Source organism: Salvelinus alpinus, chromosome 30 (assembly GCF_045679555.1).
Source record: "Salvelinus alpinus chromosome 30, SLU_Salpinus.1, whole genome shotgun sequence".
NCBI lineage: Eukaryota > Metazoa > Chordata > Actinopteri > Salmoniformes > Salmonidae > Salvelinus > Salvelinus alpinus.
The window spans coordinates 9,669,898-9,690,612 of record NC_092115.1 but is presented as its reverse complement, the minus strand read 5'-3'; positions in this window follow the sequence as shown (position 1 = coordinate 9,690,612).

The following is a 20,715-nucleotide window of genomic DNA, read 5'->3' as shown; positions in this document are numbered from 1 at the left end:
TGGTACAGTAGGTGCTGCTGTTTGACGGGGCTGGCAGTGGCGGTGTGCTCCTGACTGCAGCGTGGAAGGGGCCTGAATCCTCTGGTGAAGGGTCACTCTCGCCATGGAGGACATCCTATTGTTGTACCTGTGTGATAATTGTAATTGTTTTCAGTAACACTGTGTCAAGATCAACTTGTTGACCTCGAACAGTTGCAGCGTTGTGTGGATCTTCAGGTTTGGGCTGCTCAGCACCATGTTCCCACGCACAGTCTTGCCAGCAGGGTGTTTGTGGCACAACTCAATGAAAATGGCCTCTACTGTCCTGCTGGTGTTGGGCCACTGAGCAGGTCCAGAGCCTTGGCCAAGCAGGGAGCTGAAATTAGATGAAAAAAGGAAACATCACGTTAATGAGAAATACACTCATGGCTTTGTGTGAAGTGAGTTAGTGCAATGTTCAGCACGTACCATTTCATACTCTCTTCCCCCTTCACGGTTGAGGTCTTTGAATTTTTGAAGTGCCCCTGCAGGACTCGGTTCCGGGAACCTCTCGGGGTAGGAGACAGCCGCCTTGTCTATCTCTGGAAGATTTTCCCAGAGAGCCATGATCTCCTATGTGACTATTGGAGATACATGGCCCCTCCAGCAGCCTCACCAGACTCTTGTCCAGGTATTCACCAACCCCATCAATTCCTATTATGGGGAAGGGTTGGATTAATAGTTATGAATGGAAAGCAACTTAAGCAATCCGAGCTGTTTAGGATGTAGACTACCGATCAAAAGTTGTAGAACACCTACTCATTCAAGGATTTCTCTTTATTTTTACTATTTTCTACATTGTAGAATAATAGTGAAGACATCAACTATGAAATAACACATGGAGTCATGTATTAACCAAAAAAGTATTTTATATTTGAGGTTCTTCAAATAGCCACCCTTTGCCTTGACAGCTTTGCACACTCTTGGCATTCTCTCAACCAACTTCACCTGGAATGCTTTTCCAACAGTCTCGAAGGAGTTCCCCCATTTGCTGAGCACTTGTTGGCTGCTTTTCCTTCACTCTGAGGCCTTGCAAGCCTCCTCATCCAGCTCTCCCAGGTTGTCCTCTCCTTTCTCAAATTGATCAAGTGGGACATCTGGGTCTGGTCACCATCGGTCTGGGAGAACATGTACTCAACCCCAATGAGTTCCCCTTAAACAGAGAGACAGCAAAAAAAGAGACCCATTTCAACATACTGTGGAGCTGGAAAGATTCCAGGGATGTGGATCCACGTGCGCAGCGCAAGACGGGCAGGATGAACCCTCCCTTGGTCACGTCCTTGCTCTTGTTGGTCTAGAGACTGACACCAGGGGGGTCCTGAATGCAGACCAGCTGTCGTATCTGGGTCTGCCAGATGGCCTGGTCCAGGATGCCCGTGATGTCTCCAGGAGCCGCTTGGTCTCCTCCGCCCCAGGTGTGTGTGGCGACGACAGTACCAAGCCATCTCCTTGGAGCTGATCCTCTTCATCACCTGGGCATCGCTGAGCCCCGTTGATATGGCTCTCCTTCAGCTCCCCTCGCTTGGCCTCCCGCAGGCGCTACAATATGCAGAAGGGGAGCCGCTACATAAAGAGAGCATACAGAGGATGGTTCTCTGTGGTCACTCCCCCAGCAAAACGACGGATGAGGTGCCACACATCCTGTCGGACGATGAGCTCATGCCACTGGCTGAACATGCCTGCCGTCTTCTCCTGGCCCATGAGGTTGCAGCAGTCCCGGTTGACACAGACGCTTGGGAGGTGCCACTCCACTATAGCGCTGTCGGTGAGGACTGTAATGAGCACCTGGCTGTAATTCATTGCCCACGCTGCTGTCCCGTGTGCTGCCCAGCAAGCAGACAGCCCTTTACAATACACAACAGAGTATGAGATAAAAGGTTGTCAAAATGTATCTCATTACAATGCTCCAGTGCGTAGACACTTACTTGGAACTGCGTTCTTCGAGGCCAAGATCTTCAACACCATCGACTGCAGTTTTGCCTGGGGCCACTGAACGCTGCTCCAAGATGCCTTTTAATAACAAACAAACAATGGGGACAGTAAGTACAGTCGTGGCCAAACGTTTTGAGAATGACACAAATATTAATTTTCAGTTTGCTTCAGTGTCACTATGGAATACTGAAGTATAATTACAAACATTTCATAAGTGTCAAAGGCTTTTATTGACAATTACAGGAAGTTGATGCAGAGAGTCAATATTTGCAGTGTTGACCCTTCTTTTTCAAGACCTCTGCAATCTGCCCTGGCATGCTGTCAATTAACTTCTGGCCCACATCCTGACTGATGGCAGCCCATTCTTGCATAATCAATGCTTGGGGTTTGTCAGAATTGGTGGGATTTTGATTGTCCACCCGCCTCTTGAGGATTGACCACAAGTTCTCAATGGGATTAAGGTCTGGGGAGTTTCCTGGCCATGGACCCAAAATATCGATGTTTTGTTCCCCGATCCACTTAGATATCACTTTTGCCTTATGGCAAGGTTCTCCATCATGCTGGAAAAGGCATTGTTCGTCACCAAACTGTTCCTGGATGGTTGGGAGAAGTTGCTTTCGGAGGATGTGTTGGTACCATTCTTTATTCATGGCTGTGTTCTTAGGCAAAATTGTGAGTGAGCCCACTCCCTTGGCTGAGAAGCCAGGATGCTTTACTGTTGGCATGACACAGGACCGTGCATTTTTAGTAATGGATTTAATGGTGCTCCGCGAGATGTTCAAAGTTTTGAATTTTGTTTTTATACCCCAACCCTGATCTGCACTTCTCCACAACTTTGTCTCTGACCTGTTTGGAGAGCTCCTTGGTCTTCACGGTGTCGCTTGTTTGGTGGTGTTGCAGACTCTGGGGCCTTTGAGAATTTGTGTGTATATACACTTAGATTGCACACAGGTTAACTTTTATGCCTTCTGAAGGTAATTGGTTGCACCAGACCTTAGGGGGGTGAATACATATGCACACACCACTTTTTGTATTTTTTTCATTTCACTTCAACAATTTGGACTATTTTGTGTATGTCCATTACATGAAATCCAAATAAAAATCCATTTAAATTAGAGGTTGTAATGCAACAAAATAGGAAAAACGCCAAGGGGGATGAATACTTTTGCAAGGCACTGTAGTCATTCTAATAGGAAAAAATGGACCTGACGGAAACACTGTCCTGCATTTCTTGCCTTAATTCTAGCCTTCACATCAGCAAAGGTGAGTACAGGCTGAACTAACTTAGAAGACATACTGTTGATGAATCGTTACTTGAGAAATGAGACCAAGTCAAGACGCTGGACAGGGTGGATCGGTATATAGTAAAGGCAGTTTATTCAGAGGTAAAGATATCTTGCAAAGCGTGCACGGACTCGTTCATTTAGCTCAGAGGGAACTAGCAGAAGAAAGCCCCGAAACATAGTGTGCAGTACATTTTATACAGTGAATGACGTAGGTAGATTCTGGTAGTTCGTGCTCCTGACTGGTCGTTGTAAGTGGAGGCCCGTCCCCTCCAGGCTGGTGTCAATGTCCCATTGGTTCTTGGCACTGTTCATTGTTCTTGGAAACCCAGCCTGAAACAAGGGTGTGTGTGTGTGTGTGCATGTGCGTGCTCGTGTAGTGGCATGCCTGCCTGTGTGTTTCTGCAGTTACAAGATGTTGTTGCCGACACCAGCAGCTGGCGCCCGAGGTCAGAGCGCCCCCCCCCCCGCCTTATCAGTGCTCATGAAAGGTCTGAGTCAGTTAAGGTCAATAAAAACAGCATTTCTTACAATACTCACTGATTTCTCAGTGTAACCCGCCACACTCAGTCCATAGGCAAAGCCAATGATCCGTGGACAGAATATAGGCTAGACATTCCCTAAAGAGGTCAGAGGTCATGTCGCACGTGTCTCTCCCTTTGTCAAAAAGAGCGGACCTAATAGTCCCGCATCTTAACTCAAGTTCTCCCTTCAGCCACGCTGAGTACAGAACGAGCTAGACGACATGTCCAACAGGTAGAATTGGATAAAAGGTGACGACCACGACGCCGCTGCATAAATATCCTCTCCCCCAGTTCCTCTAAAAAGGGCAGTAGACGCCGCTACTCCATGAGTGGAGTGGGCTCTTTCTTAGGTATTGGTGGCCCTGCCGCCTCATAAGCCGGCAACACCGTGACACACAAACAGCTGCATTGCACGTAACACACACCGGGCACAAGCGATGAAGTCTCTCTGCTCGGGGAGGGGGAATAAAGTCCATAGCTCAACGGTCTATGACCTGTATGACGTCTTAACCTTCACTAGAGTGACTGAAGACTGTGGCGGATGAGCGCTGCTTGTCAAACATGAACTGTAGGAATGAGGGCACGCTCTCGACCTGACAGCACACGGGGGGTCCACATTCTCTGTGGTACACCATTGTGAAAACACGTTCCATCTGCTGGCATACGTCCTGGATGTGGAACTGGTACGCAAGACCTGTATGGTTCTGATTTACTGAATCAGATAACCCACGGCACTCTAACCTGTCCCTCTCAGGGGCCAGACTCTCATTGGTTGGCCAATTTAGAGGCAATTGCTCTATCATGCCTGGGTCCTCTTTGTGGAATTGGCCATGATGGTGCAATGAACATTTGAGTCATTTCCACGTACCACTCCAATCTCACGCGGGCTAGCGGTGGAAATGCGTACAGGAGAACATCTGGCCACTGGTGCGCAAAAGCGTCTATACTTAGTAGCGGTTCGTCCTGGGCTCGTAAAGAGAACCATAGATGACATTGCGCGTTCACATGTGAAGAGAACAGATCCACCTCGGCTCTCCCAAACCATTCCCATATTTGGAGAACTCTGGGGTGCAGCTGCCACTCGTCTCGGGGACCCCCTCGAGACATGAGGTCTGCTCCGACGTTCTGATAGCCTGGAATGTGTGCTACTGTCAACGAGCGAAGGTGCTCTTGAGCCCACAGCCACAATTCCTCCGCCAACCGGTGGAGTGCAGGAGACCTGACTCCCCCTTGACGATTTATGTAGGCTACTGTAGTTCGGTTGTCCGACCAGACCAGCTTCGTCGTGGCCCCGTAGGGTAGACATGAAGTGGGTCAGAACCAGTAGAATGATCTCCAGTTCCAGAAGGTTGATGTGGCGTCCTGAGGGAGGCCACACACCTCCGACTGCCCGAGCCTTACAAGTCCCTCCCCATCCAGTCAGACAAGCGTCTGTATACACTGGAATGTAGGATGACACACTGCCTATTGGGACCCCTTGCATCTCCAATAGTTCAGTTCCGCTCTGAGTGAGAGGAACTACCAACAACCGATGACGGTGCTTCTGAGTCCAGTCGTAGTTGGGCAAATCATTGCTGTGTTGTGCGTGTGGGCAGACGACATGAGACCCAAAAGTGTTATGCCGAAATGACCCTCACCATGTGATTCGGATAAAACCTTCTTAGGGCTAGCAACAGGGCAGCCCGTCGGATCCGAAATTCAAGCCTTCATAGTCAGTGTCTAGCTGTAACCCCAGGTAGACAATCCGATGACTGGGCCAGGGCGCACTCTATTCCCAATTCACAGCAGAAACTCCCCGTGGCACAGATGTATCGGCACATGAAAGTATGCGTCCTTTATGTTTATGCTTATACAAAAGTCCTTGTTGTAGATACATTCCAGCAGATGTTTTGTTGTGAGCATTCGGAAGGGCCATTTGGCTACACTCTCATTGAGTGCATAAATCCAATATTGGTCTCTTTCCCCCTGTCTTTTTTGGCACTAGGAAGTAGGGCGAATATAGCCCGCTGTCCCTTTTGCTTCTGGGGAAACTACTGTGACCGCCTCCTTTGCCAAAAGTTCCGTGATCTTTCACAAGAACGCCGACTTTATCACCGTCTCCACCACACCCGAAAACGGGGGAGGGCTTCAGTGGAATTGGATGGCATAACCCTTCTCCAGCATCCGGCTTAGCCAGGGGAAGAGGGTGCAGCTGCGCTGCCACTCTAGTGTTCTGAGAGCGCGAAGCTGTGGTACAGACAGTAGGAAGGACCTGTATTCCTCTATGGCCCAAGCCGCCACTGAAGTGGTGGGACAGCCCAGGGTGGGTCATATTGACGCATTCTGTGAGAAGCGGGGGCGCCGACACTTCAGTTATACATGTAACCTTGTGGTTCCAGCCCTCCATGAATGCGTCTGAGCTACACTGAGTTAGTGTGCCGTCTCCCAACAGCGTTTGCGTCATTGGCCCAACATGGGGCTGTGTACGCAGCCTGCTCTTTAAACCCTTGGCTACTTCGTGTAGTGTAGGGTTTTTGAGGTAAAGAATAACGGCTCATTAAGAGCGTCCGTCTTGCTTTCCTCATGTCATTCCCACTCACAACGTGCTTCTGTGTGTGTGTGCTCAGCTACGCATTCATAGGGGGCTGTGCTACATGCAGTGGTGAGAGGAAGAGAAGGAACCTGAGCGGTCTCAGTTTTGTTGTGACCGTCAGATGGAACACATTCTTTATTAACAAAAGACACATTGGCTCCTCCATCCCTTTGCAGGGATGGGGGATGAATAGTGGGTGCTGTAACAAGAGGTGCTGCGCTCTCTTCCATCGTCTCTTCTGACTGCCTCTCGGCTGCCAGGGCGATGAAATGAAAACCTCTCGTCAGTTGAGCTGCTGTCTTTTCTGGTGCTGCCGGAGGGGTGGGGCCTGCTCTTGGTACACCAGGTGCTGCTGCTCGACGGGCTCTCCGTCTGGCCGTAGACCTGGGTCTACTGGAGACGGTGGAGCGAGGGGGTTCCTTTTTGAAGCTGCTCTAGACCCTCCTGCCAATGGCAGGTGTCTAGACAACTCAGCTGTTGCTTCCCGGAACGCACCGTTGCATCTTTGATGGCGGTTCCGAAGAGACCGCTTGTCAGAGATGGGAGCGTTCAACAGGGCGGCTTTGTCGGTTTCTTTCATAGCCATCAGACAGCCAGAGGTGTCGCTCCACGACCACCGACGTGGCCGTGGACCTCCCCGCACATACAGCCTGTGTGAGGTGGAGGATGGGACCAGAAATCTTCAACGCTTCCTCTCTCGCCAGCTCAGTCCTACCTGTGGTGAGACGGGATAGAGAGCCTGCCAGGAGGGCAATATTATTAGCTGCTGATACAGCTTGTACACCTAGAGCAAAGGACTTCTCCACCAGCGGTGCTGTGTGCCGGTTCCTGGTCGTAGGTAGTGTGAGTTTCTTGGACGACGGCCAGGAGCTTGAACCTGGGACGAGGTACGCAACTACTGCGTCCTCGAGGCTAGGGATCTCCTGAGGTCATTTTCCGTCTACTTTGGTGAATGGGGTGTTCGCCTTCGCGGCGCTCTGGCCGTTAAAGGCATCTCCCATGCACCCTCCACATATTTAGCGAGCGAGGGCATGGTCGGTGCCAGGGGCACAGTAGCCCATCTTGATCTGGAGTAGGGTCTGCCCACCTTCATATCCACTTCCGGAACAAAGGGAAGACTGCTCGCGGCCCGCTCAATGAGCCCTGTAAAATCAGAACGCAGAGAGGGGGCTGCTGAGAATTCAGAGCCTATCTCTTCCTCACTCACCTTAGGGAGGGGGGTCATTTCAGCCTCGGTCGGTAGACTGGGTTCTTCTGTGGAAAAACCCCAGACACCTCCCAATATCCTCGTCATCTCCAGAGGCGCCTCAGAACCTGAGGCTAACATAGACATGGCGTCCTCTAGAGGAGTATTCTCCCTGAAACGCCCACCGCTGCTTCTTTTCCTTCAAAAAAATTAGGGTGCAGCCATTCCAGAGGATCCGTGAGGCCGCCCCTAGCGTGCTTTGAACCAAAGCACACAAAACGTGGGTCTGAAGCCGCCATAGAGGAGCAGCGACACTGAGCTCTTAAAAGAGCCTTTTGGAGGTGGAAAAGGCATGCTCATGAAGGATGACGTCGAGAACAGGATATCGACAGCGGGTTTGTCCTGAGATCTCGGCTTCTTCAGTCCAGTCCTGTCGCTGAAGATAATGGGAGGCTGATTGAAGGGACATATAGGGACGCCTTCACTCCTATTGGCTGCAGAATTTTCTCTCAGGCTATTCGCTGCCTAGGCAGCGGGGTAAACCATTTGGAGCAGAGCTGGTCATCTCAAGTCTGAGTAGAAACATACGTTTTATTTTTTGTGTGGTACAACTCTGTAAACAGTGTCTTTATTGACTGAGTAGAAAATGGACTGATTTTACTTGTTGGACTAAATAGACAAGGGATGTACAAGTTGGACTAAATAGACAAGGGATGTACAAGTTAAGGTGATTTTGAAAACGATTACCATAAAAAAAAATCTAAATTTACTGGGCCTGGCACCTCATGAGTGTCAGCCACTCTTCCACAGTTTGGCTGCTGTCACTCAGTTCCATACACGCTGTGTCTAAATTCACAAGTTTTGGACTTGCCATATTTAGAACGGTTGTATCCTTCATACGGCTTGGGTCCACCAGCAGGAGGGGGCAGAGGAGTGCAGGTCTTGGGAGACTGGAGTTGGAGGGAGGTGGTAGGCAAACTGGGTGACAGTGTCTGCCCTGCCACGCTGTGTAGCCTGCACCGTTCTGTCCTCTGGAAGCTGGTACAGCAGCACTTACTGATGGGGCTGGCAGCGGTGGTGTGCTCCTTACTGCAGTGTGGAAGGGGCCTAAAGCCCCACTCTGCAGTCATACTGTCCCAGGTCTGGTCTCCCGGGTGGCGCAGTGGTCTAGGGCACTGCATCGCAGTGCTAGCTGCGCCACCAGAGTCTCTGGGTTCGCGCCCAGGCTGGGCCGGGTTCGCGCCCAGGCTGTCGCAGCCGGCCGCAACCGGGAGATCCGTGGGGCGACGCACAATTGGCATAGCATCGTCCGGGTTAGGGAGGGTTTGGCCGGTAGGGAGGGTTTGGCCGGTAGGGATATCCTTGTCTCAGTATGTAAAAATGTAATAAAAATGTATGCACTCTACTGTAAGTCGCTCTGGATAAGAGCGTCTGCTAAATGACTAAAATGTAAATGTGAATGTAAGGATCACCCTCTCCATGGAGGACATCCTATTGTTGTACCTGTGTGATAAAAAGTGTAATTGTTATCAGTAACACTGTCAACCAGAGAACTACATATAAAATGTACCACTGTGTCAACTTGTTGACCTTAAAAAGTTTTGTGTGGATCTTCAAGTTTGGGCTGCCCAGCACCATGTTCCTGATTCTCTTGTAGTCCCCCAGGATGGCAGCTCAGCTGTTGCCCTGGTTCCCAAGCACCGTCTTGCCAGCAGGATGTTTGTGGCACAGCTCAACAAAAATGGCCTCTACTATCCTGCTGGTGTTGGGCCACTGAGCAGGTCCAGAGCCTTGCCCAAGCAAGGAGCTGAAATTAGATTTTTAATGAGAAATACACTCATGGCTTTGTGTGAAGTGAGTTAGTGAGATTAGAACAATGTGCAGTACGTATCTCTTCCCCCTTCACGGTTGAGGTCTTTGAATTTTTGAAGCGCCCCTGCAGGACTCGGTTCCGGGAACCTCTCGGGGTAGGAGACAGCCTTGTCTCTCTCTGGAAGATTTTCCCAGAGAGCCATGATCTCCATGGCCCCTCCAGCAGCCTCACCAGACTCTTGTCCAGGTATTCACCAACCCCATCAGGTCCTATGTACTCCTGGAAATAGAAGAGTTGGATTATTAAACTCAGCAAAAATAGATATTTGTATGAACATAAGATTCAACAACTGAGACAAACTTAACAAGTTCCACAGACATGGAATAATGTCCGTTAACAAATTCTTATTTACAATGACGGCCTACCCCTACGCTTGGCCAGTTGTGATAGCCTGGAATCGAACCAGGGTCTATAGTGACACCTCAAGCACTGAGAAGCAGTGCGGCCACTGTAGCAGATGCTTCTTCTGTCCCTCCACTCCCACTGGGCGGCGGTTTTGCCACTCCTTCCAGAAGGAAGTCCTAGAATTCCATTCCATTGGCACTGGTGCCTAAACAAAGAGTAGAATAATGGGTGATGAAAAGGTGAACACACCACTTCAGTGTCAATGATTTTCCTGGTAACATTTCAAAATTATAGTTCTGTAGTTGTAATTGCCTGGGATGAACCGGTGGAGGTGGTACGACTCCAGAGATGTGGAGCCGCGTGCACAGCGATACACCGGCAGCTTCACTCCGTCCTTGGTGATTGGCTTGCCGGTTTCTGTGTACAGCTGTACACTGGGAGGGTCTTGGATGCAGTGGTGACGCCTTTGCTCTTGCCAGATTGCCTGCATGAGGATGGGATCCAGCAGCGGGGTGTCGTGCCCCTTCTCACTATTGAAGGTCTCCAGCGTGTCTGAGGAGGAGCTCCGCCTCTGCAGCTCCACGAGTACGGCGACGGCAGTGAAAAGCCATCTCCCTCCTCCCCAAGTGGCTGTCAGGCCGACCTTCCCCTACTTCCCCAGATCGGACCGCTTGGCCTCCAGCAGTTGACGGACATCTTCTGCATCTCATTAAAAAATGCAGGACGACAGCTGCCGCATGAAGGTCCTATACAGCAAGTGGATTTCGTTGGTGACACCTGCTGCAAACCGCCACAGCAAATGCAAGATGTCAAGACGAACCACCAGCTGGTCCCATTCAGGAAACATGGCAGCTGTCTTGGATCCACCGACGCAACAGTCCCAGTCTACGTACATGAGCTGGGGGGGTGGTACCCCAGCAAGTTACTTCGTAATGCCGGCTGCCAGGGCGAGCAGACCCTCGCCCTCACCAGAGTGCTCGCACTCGCTGAGGTACTGTACTGTATGGATCGCTGTGGCCCTCACACAGCTTGATCTATAGCTCAGTGGCGCTGTTCCCCAAAGAGCGCTCCCTCAGCATTCCCACAACCGCCTGGAGAGAGAGGCGCAGTGAGAGGCATTTATTGTACTCAACTGTACAACTACAAACAAAAACAACTACAATTCTAATTGTGTATATGAACACTGGAAATAATAAAATACAGCAGAATAATGAAATATGCATTTCAACACTTACCTGTAGGTCAGAATCGCTGCAAACTGGCAGGGTTCAGCTGACGCAGGACGTCCTGCGACCAGCCCGCCAAATTCTTCTTAGACCACTCAGTGGCCATGAGATACCAACCCTTGATGTCCAAGACCCTCCAGACAGTGTTGTACAGCCCGACCTTTGGTGAGGGTGGTGTTACACCCAGGTTGGGTGCATTTCAGCTTGAATGCCCACATACGAATGGGCATCTAGAGGAACAACGGACATGCAAAGAAGGGGTCGGATGATGCGGGTGGCTGGTTGGGGAGGGTACCACTACGGACGCAAGTCTGTGATGAATTGGGACCTCCCCGAGCTGCTGCTGGTCCGGCCAATCCACTTCTGCTGCTCCTTGTTGAGTTTTCTGGAAGCAGCAGTATTTGAGTAGCATTTGAGAGGAGTTAGAATTACTAGAAATAGAATATGAACTTTCCAGTTAGACCCAATACAAATATAATTTTATTTTTATTCACCTCAGCACTTTCTTGGGCAGGCCTTGGAGGCAGGAAGGACAGCTGGGGCACATCCTCCTCTTCTCTTCGCCACACCGGGGCAAGGACAGGAGTCTAGGATGGCTTCAGTGGGGCCCGGGATGGGTCATCAGCCGGACGGGAGGCAGGACCTGTACGTTCAAGGCTTCATACATGGGCAGCACAATTTGTATCAAGGATGTGATCAGGACAACCGACTCAGTTAAAGCAATATGTGACTCACCACCTAGATTTAAAATAGTTTTTTATATTGGATAAAAGTAGAGACTCAGAGCTACAAAATGGTATATCATACACTGCATTTTTGAGGAACAATGGGAAAGTAATTCTGCTTTGAAAGTTAATAAACTTGTAAACTCACTTTTGAGAAAATGGCCTTTGAATGTTTTGGTATCTAGTGAAGAGCTCTGTCTACACCCATTCAGCATCGTTCACACCCTCTGAAGCTTTAGCCCCACCCATCTCGGAGCGCTCTCGGAGCGCACACTTGACTCTCTGGCCAATGATTTGTTTACCTCTGGATAACATAAACAACCTAACCAGCTCTGCTGGCAACAATTTAATTCCGCTGTTTTGCCGACGTTTACTGACACCGGCCATATTCAACGGGTGTTATACACTTTAGCTAGCTAAACAACGTAAGATCACACACAACGTTAGCTAACGATCCAGCCAGCTAAACAACAATGAACATGGTGCCAAATCATGTCATTACTACCCTGCATGAACCTGCTGGGAGCTAACATTAGGCTCTAACTAGCAAAGCAAATGGTTCTGGGATTCGAATACGTTAGCTAGGGAGCCAGCCAGCTAACAGTACACTTTAGCTTGAAATGAAACTACTTTCTTTCAAAATTAGAAACTTGTAATATCTGAAAATGTAGCTAATCTAGCTATTGTAACCATATACCACATCTTGCACGCGTTGCCCTAAGTTTGAAGATGTCATCCGGAGACAGGTCTTTTTTCCATCACTTTAGCTATCATACACTGATTTCAAAAGTCATGCCCTGACCATAGAGAGCCCTTGGATTCTCTAGTGGTGTAGGTCAGGGTGTGACTAGGGGGGTGTTCTAGTATGTCTAATTCTATGTTGGTGCTAATATGGTTCCCAATTAGAGGCAGGTGTTTATCGTTGCCTCTGATTGGGGATCATATTTAGGTAGCCATTTCCCCACCTGTGTTTTGTGGGATATTGTTTCGTTGTTTCACTATAAATAAAATGTGGAACTCAACTCACGCTGCGCCTTGGTTCGCTAATTCTATGGACGAACGTGACATCAACACTTATGCAGCTCCACTAAATGATGCTTTTTTTTTTTTTTTTTAAGCCGCATTCAACACTGACCAGCTCAAACAGACCGACGCCTTCTACATGGCAGACCAATCCGAACTTCTCTCTCGGCATGTCCAGCCCACTCATGGCTAGTGGGAAGGTTGCTGTCCTTTTCTGTGGCTTAACTAACAAGGCTCGTAATTTAACCATTTTATTCGTATTTACAGATGGCATACAAGTTAAGGCACATGAAAGTGTACCTATCCACAAATCTTTCGATAACTGTAAAAATGACTGCCATAAAGATTTGCACTTAGATCACCTGACTTTTGGCAGGGATTTGACGACAAGAAAAAGACATTTCTCACTTGTAGAAAGCGATTTCTATAAATCGCTGGCAGCCTCTCGTTCGGCCATGTTGATGCCTGCCTTTCAAGGCTGCAGAAATTATAGTATGGTAACCATAGTATCTCCAACGTAAATAATCAAAGCCCTAGATTACACTATATTTGCAACACTATTGTGGTGTACACCTGTTCATCGCCCAAATAGTTGAATTAGCACCACTAAATGGGATGGATATGTCATACATTGTAAGTGATTTATCCATCCGCTATCTCATGTTGCACAGACGATGAGCATTAAGGATACATAAGTATTCCTGAGGCCTCGAACCGTTTCCCCAGGAGAGGCATGCAAAAAGGTGGGGGGGAGTTGTTGGATATGGGATTAGAACACAGCTGCCAACAATCCTCTGTTCCAGCATTCTATTACCCATATGTCCCTGTTCCCTGAGGCACCTTTCAGATCATCCTTAAGTGATTGATTGGATGACTAAGGTAATTAATTTTATGTGAAGATGGACACGCGTATCTGGTTTCCCTCTCTGCTGACTGCCATCCAGCGGGCCCGTCTTCACAGCCCCCCTATCAATAGCAGGCTGTTTCGGGCACCAGCTCCTGCCAAAGAGCTCTGAGAATCCGTAATGGAAACATGTAATTGTTAATATGACACAAACTTACTGTTTGTGTGCTGGCCAATGGGATTTTTGGTTCCTCTCACCAGAACCCACCATCTTTTTTTAAATTTCAGAAAATGTTTCTTGATCGCAGAGCGCCAATTTTCATCAAGGCTGAACTGGGTGTCCTGAATTATAAACAAGGGGTCAGTTTTGTAGTACAATCTATTAAATCGTAGCTAAAGCTCACAGCTGTCATTGTGAGTTATCATGAGCTTTACATTATTGTTGCGAACACTTGTTGGTTGTAAACGTGTTACAGGCTATGATTTGCTAAATCACTGAAGCTGGAGACTAGAGGTCGACCGATTATGACTTTTCAACGCCGATACTGATTAATCGGCCGTTTTTTTTTTTTTTTTTTATCAATGTAAAAAAATAAATAATGTAATAATGACAACGACACTGAATGAACACTTATTTTAACTTAATATAATAAATAATGCAAAAACAAAATGTTGGAGAAGAAAGTAAAAGTGCAATATGTGCCATGTAAGAAAGCTAACGTTTAAGTTCCTTGCTCAGAACATGAGAAAGCTTGTGGTTCCTTTTAACATGAGTCTTCAATATTCCCAGGTAAGAAGTTTTAGGTTGTAGTTATTATAGGAATTATAGGACTATTTCTCTCTACCATTTGTATTTCATTAACCTTTGACAATTGGATGTTCTTATAGGCACTTTAGTATTGCCAGTGTAATAGTATAGCTTCTGTCGTGTCTTTGGCTATGCCGGATTAAGTGATATGACATGCTATTCTATAAAATCCTTTCTCCGTAATTAATATTACCTGATTGAGCTAATCATGTAATTAACTAGAAAGTCGGGGCACCAGGAAAGAATATTTATATAGCTGTTATCTTCCGAATAAACTCTTAAAGATCTAGTAATATTTTACATCAATAGCAGTCAATATTAATCGTCACCTTAATTCAGTCTCATCTAAAAGTTAATTATTGGTTATCTTCACGAACCCTGGCTAACAAGTTGAATCAGCAATACAAAATTGAGTTTAATTATTTATTTACTAAATACACAGAATGAATCATACATTGACTACAAATACGTCATAAAGGAAAACGTCCCTAGCGGACGGAACAGATATGACAGCTGGTTACACAAAGAAAAGGAGGATTGGTTTGAGTGAAAGAGCAGGAAGTCTGAAGAACAAAGGGAGAAGCGATGTCTCTATCGTAAATACAGTATCTTATTCATTCTAAATTACCGCCCAATTGGAAAAGGAAAATGCGTGGCATATATATTACGCTTACATAATTTCCACGTGGGTGAGGATATTGGAAATTTAAATCAAAGCCTACTGGAGGATAACTAGGACAGAAGAATTTATAACTGACTTTTTCCGACATAACATAGGTACAGCAGATCCCCTTATTGTACGGGACACTTTTAAATGTGCCTTTCGAGGCCATGCAATTCAGTACTCATCTATAAAACAAAAGCAATTTAGATCAAGAGTCCATATTAACAAAAGAAATTGAAGAACTAACTGTACCATATAGGCACAGAATAACTTAGAGGAAAAACAAAAACAAATGAAGGAACATATTCAAGAAAGATCCAGTGTAATATAGTTTACAAATGAAGGGAACTGGATGGAATGAGGAAAAATGCACCAAATCATTTTAATCTTCAACATAGAAATGCTACCAAGTTTTTTTTAAATTGAAACTTGTTACAAATGGAGTCACACGTGATTCACCAAATTATATTTTGAAAGAGGAAGTAGGGTACTTTAAGAATATGTTTCAGTCTTCTCCATCTGCACTAACCGAAGCAAATTGTATGGATTTTTTCCCTATTAATAATATAAAATTAACGTCTGTACAGAAAGACTCATGTGAAGGCCAAATTACAGAGGAACTTCTTGATGCAATTAATGTCACTTTCGTTGTAATGATCGGACCAAGGCGCAGCATGCTTAGAGTTCCACATAATTTTAATAAACTGAACAAACGAAACGCTATACAACTAGTGCTGACAGGCAATTAGACAAGATCCCACAAACACAAAAGGGAAATGGCTGCCTAAATATGATCCCCAATCAGAGACAACGATAAACAGCTGCCTCTGATTGGGAACCATATCAGGCCACCATAGACATACAAATACACCTAGATAACCCACCCAAGTCACCATCACGCCCCAACCAACACAGTTTTTTCTCTGTGTTCAGGGCGTGACAATTAAAGCCTTAAAGCAGGGGTGTCAAACTCATTCCACGGAGGGCCTAGTGTCTGCAGGTTTTTGGTTTTTCCTTTCAATAAAGCCCTAGACAACCAGGTGTGGGGAGTTCCTAACTAATTAGTGATGTTAATTCATCAATCAAGTACAAGGGAGGAGCGAAAACCCGCAGACACTCGGCCCTCCGTGGAATGAGTTTGACACCTGTGCCTTAAAGGCTGTGTGAACTCCAGGGCTGGATGGCATACCAAACTTTTTTTGATATACTCAGAGGACCATTATTAGCATGTTTTAACCACTCCTATATAAATGGTAGATTATCAGACACGCAACAAGGTCTGATTTCATTATTACTGAAAAAGGATCCAAGTGGTATATATAATGATCCATTAAAACAATTGGAGGCCTCTTACACTTCAGTGTTGTGATGCAAAGATTCTAGCTAAATGCTTGGCACAGAATTAAAACGGTTTTGTCAGATATTATTCATCCTAATCAGACAGGTTTTTTTACATGGACGATACATTGGAGATAATATAAGACAAATATTGGAAACAATAGAATACTATGAAATATCGGGGAAACCAGGCCTGATTTTGAAAAGGCACGACTGGAGTTTATATATAAATGCCTAGAATATTTAAAGTTTGGAGAATCTCTTAGAAAATGGCTTAAAGTTATGTATAGTAACCCTAGGTGTGTCACGTTCCTGACCTGTTTTCCTTTGTTTTTGTATGTGTTTAGTTGGTCAGGGCGTGAGTTGGGGTGGGCATTCTATGTTATGTGTTTCTATGTTGGGTTAAATGTGTTGCCTGATATGGTTCTCAATTAGAGGCAGGTGTTTGACGTTTCCTCTGATTGAGAACCATATTAAGGTAGGCTGTTCTCACTGTTTGTTTATGGGTGATTGTTGCTGTGTTTGTTACACCACACGGTACTGTCTCGTCGCGTTCATTTCGGTCTTTCCTGTTCGTGCGTTCTTCGTTTTATGTAGTTCTCATGTTCAGGTCTGTTTAAAGTCGTTTGTTGTTTTGTAATTATCAAGTGTATTTTCGTGTCAGTGTTCGTCTTGTCAATTAAATTCATCATGTATTCATCACCCGCTGCGCCTTGGTCCACTCTCTCACCAAAAGACGACCGTGACAATCACCCACCAACAAAGGATCAAGCAGCGGAGTAACGGGCAGCAGCAACAGCGCAAGAAGGAGGAATGGACATGGGAGGACGTTTTGGACGGAAAGGGTTGCAACACAAGGGAGGAGATCCTGGCTGGTAAAGATCGCCTCCCATGGGAACAGCTGGAGGCAACCGGAGAGAGGAACCGGCGTTATGAGGGTACGCTGCTAGCACGGAAGCCTGTGAGTCAAGCCCAAAAATGTCTTGGGGGGGGGGGGGGCTACAAGGGAGTGTGGCGAAGTCAGGTAGGAGACCTGAGCCAACTCCCCGAGCTTGCCGTGGAGAGCGAGAGTACGGGCAGACACCGTGTTATGCGGTAAAGCGCACGGTGTCTCCTGTACGTGTGCTTAGCCCGGTGCGGGTTATTCCACCTCCCCGCACTGGCAGGGCTAGATTGAGTATTGAGCCGGATGTCATGAAGTCGGCCCAACGCATCTGGCCTCCAGTGCGTCTCCTCGGGCCGGCATACATGGCACCTGCCTTACACATGGTGTCCCCGGTTCGCCTACTACATTTACATTACATTTAAGTCATTTAGCAGACGCTCTTATCCAGAGCGACTTACAAATTGGTGCATTCACCTTATGATATCCAGTGGAACAACCACTTTACAATAGTGCATCTAACTCTTTTAAGGGGGGGGGGGGTGAGAAGGATTACTTTATCCTATCCTAGGTATTCCTTAAAGAGGTGGGGTTTCAGGTGTCTCCGGAAGGTGGTGATTGACTCCGCTGACCTGGCGTCGTGAGGGAGTTTGTTCCACCATTGGGGTGCCAGAGCAGCGAACAGTTTTGACTGGGCTGAGCGGGAACTGTACTTCCTCAGAGGTAGGGAGGCGAGCAGGCCAGAGGTGGATGAACGCAGTGCCCTTGTTTGGGTGTAGGGCCTGATCAGAGCCTGAAGGTACGGAGGTGCCGTTCCCCTCACAGCTCCGTAGGCAAGCACCATGGTCTTGTAGCGGATGCGAGCTTCAACTGGAAGCCAGTGGAGAGAGCGGAGGAGCGGGGTGACGTGAGAGAACTTGGGAAAGTTGAACACCAGACGGGCTGCGGCGTTCTGGATGAGTTGTAGGGGTTTAATGGCACAGGCAGGGAGCCCAGCCAACAGCGAGTTGCAGTAATCCAGACGGGAGATGACAAGTGCCTGGATTAGGACCTGCGCCGCTTCCTGCGTGAGGCAGGGTCGTACTCTGCGAATGTTGTAGAGCATGAACCTACAGGAACGGGTCACCGCCTTGATGTTAGTTGAGAACGACAGGGTGTTGTCCAGGATCACGCCAAGGTTCTTAGCACTCTGGGAGGAGGACACAATGGAGTTGTCAACCGTGATGGCGAGATCATGGAACGGGCAGTCCTTCCCCGGGAGGAAGAGCAGCTCCGTCTTGCCGAGGTTCAGCTTGAGGTGGTGATCCGTCATCCACACTGATATGTCTGCCAGACATGCAGAGATGCGATTCACCACCTGGTTATCAGAGGGGGGAAAGGAGAAGATTAATTGTGTGTCGTCTGCATAGCAATGATAGGAGAGACCATGTGAGGATATGACAGAGCCAAGTGACTTGGTGTATAGCGAGAATAGGAGAGGGCCTAGAACAGAGCCCTGGGGGACACCAGTGGTGAGAGCACGTGGTGCGGAGACAGATTCTCGCCACGCCACCTGGTAGGAGCGACCTGTCAGGTAGGACGCAATCCAAGCGTGGGCCGCGCCGGAGATGCCCAGCTCGGAGAGGGTGGAGAGGAGGATCTGATGGTTCACAGTATCAAAGGCAGCCGATAGGTCTAGAAGGATGAGAGCAGAGGAGAGAGAGTTAGCTTTAGCAGTGCGGAGCGCCTCCGTGACACAGAGAAGAGCAGTCTCAGTTGAATGACTAGTCTTGAAACCTGACTGATTTGGATCAAGAAGGTCATTCTGAGAGAGATAGCAGGAGAGCTGGCCAAGGACGGCACGTTCAAGAGTTTTGGAGAGAAAAGAAAGAAGGGATACTGGTCTGTAGTTGTTGACATCGGAGGGATCGAGTGTAGGTTTTTTCAGAAGGGGTGCAACTCTCGCTCTCTTGAAGACGGAAGGGACGTAGTCAGCGGTCAAGGATGAGTTGATGAGCGAGGTGAGGTAAGGGAGAAGGTCTCCGGAAATGGTCTGGAGAAGAGAGGAGGGGATAGGGTCAAGCGGGCAGGTTGTTGGGCGGCCGGCCGTCACAAGACGCGAGATTTCATCTGGAGAGAGAGGGGAGAAAGAGGTCAAAGCACAGGGTAGGGCAGTGTGAGCAGAACCAGCGGTGTCGTTTGACTTAGCAAACGAGGATCGGATGTCGTCGACCTTCTTTTCAAAATGGTTGACGAAGTCATCAGCAGAGAGGGAGGAGGGGGGAGGAGGGGGAGGAGGATTCAGGAGGGAGGAGAAGGTGGCAAAGAGCTTCCTAGGGTTAGAGGCAGATGCTTGGAATTTAGAGTGGTAGAAATTGGCTTTAGCAGCAGAGACAGAAGAGGAGAATGTAGAGAGGAGGGAGTGAAAGGATGCCAGGTCCGCAGGGAGGCGAGTTTTCCTCCATTTCCGCTCGGCTGCCCGGAGCCCTGTTCTGTGAGCTCGCAATGAGTCGTCGAGCCACGGAGCAGGAGGGGAGGACCGAGCCGGCCTGGAGGATAGGGGACATAGAGAGTCAAAGGATGCAGAAAGGGAGGAGAGGAGGGTTGAGGAGGCAGAATCAGGAGATAGGTTGGAGAAGGTTTGAGCAGAGGGAAGAGATGATAGGATGGAAGAGGAGAGAGTAGCGGGGGAGAGAGAGCGAAGGTTGGGACGGCGCGATACCATCCGAGTAGGGGCAGTGTGGGAAGTGTTGGATGAGAGCGAGAGGGAAAAGGATACAAGGTAGTGGTCGGAGACTTGGAGGGGAGTTGCAATGAGATTAGTGGAAGAACAGCATCTAGTAAAGATGAGGTCAAGCGTATTGCCTGCCTTGTGAGTAGGGGGGGAAGGTGAGAGGGTGAGGTCAAAAGAGGAGAGGAGTGGAAAGAAGGAGGCAGAGAGGAATGAGTCAAAGGTAGACGTGGGGAGGTTAAAGTCACCCAGAACTGTGAGAGGTGAGCCATCCTCAGGAAAGGAACTTATCAGGGCGTAAAGCTCATTGATGAACTCTCCAAGGGAACCTGGAGGGCGATAAATGATAAGGATGTTAAGCTTGAAAGGGCTGGTAACTGTGACAGCATGGAATTCAAAGGAGGCGATAGACAGATGGGTCAGGGGAGAAAGAGAGAATGTCCACTTGGGAGAGATGAGGATCCCAGTGCCACCACCCCGCTGACCAGAAGCTCTCGGGGTGTGCGAGAACACGTGGGCAGACGAGGAGAGAGCAGTAGGAGTAGCAGTGTTATCAGTGGTAATCCATGTTTCCGTCAGTGCCAAGAAGTCGAGGGACTGGAGGGAAGCATAGGCTGAGATGAACTCTGCCTTGTTGGCCGCAGATCGGCAGTTCCAGAGGCTGCCTGAGACCTGGAACTCCACGTGGGTCGTGCGCGCTGGGACCACCAGGTTAGAGTAGCAGCGGCCACGCGGTGTGAAGCGTTTGTATGGTCTGTGCA